The 418-nt window shown below is 61.0% G+C and overlaps 1 protein-coding gene across 1 annotated transcript in view; it reads left to right on the forward strand.

Moving 5' to 3' along the window:
• HNRNPUL1 (heterogeneous nuclear ribonucleoprotein U-like 1) overlaps positions 1–418 on the forward strand; it is a 35582-nt gene that overhangs the window by 1155 nt on the left and 34009 nt on the right. The window lies entirely within an intron of this gene.

The following is a 418-nucleotide window of genomic DNA, read 5'->3' on the forward strand; positions in this document are numbered from 1 at the left end:
TAGGGGCGGGAGATTTAGACCAATCAAGATATGTGTTACAGAGACACTAGTTTGATGAAAGGACCGCGCAGGGAAGGCCGTGCGGCGCTCATTCTGAGACCCCATCACTGATTGGCCCAAATCTTTACTCTCTTTCCCTCATTTGACCCTACGGGAGCGGGCGCGCGGGCACTACCCAATCACCGCGCGCCCCTCCTCCCTCCTTTTCCCGCCCTCCCGTTTCGGTCCCGGCATCGACGTAGGCCAACGCTTCCTCCCCGGCAGCTCCTAAGCCCTTTCATTGCTGTTCTTTTGAAAGACCCCTTCTGATTGGTTGAGCCCTTGGGCCCGCGCCCGTTGCTCCTATGAGGTGGCCAATTGGCAACCGTGTTGCATCGGGCCAGGCCACGGAGGAGGGGGGAGGCGGCGGGGGGGGGGG

Source organism: Bison bison, unplaced genomic scaffold, assembly GCF_000754665.1.
Source record: "Bison bison bison isolate TAMUID 2011002044 unplaced genomic scaffold, Bison_UMD1.0 scf7180017864280, whole genome shotgun sequence".
NCBI classification, from domain to species: Eukaryota; Metazoa; Chordata; class Mammalia; order Artiodactyla; family Bovidae; genus Bison; species Bison bison.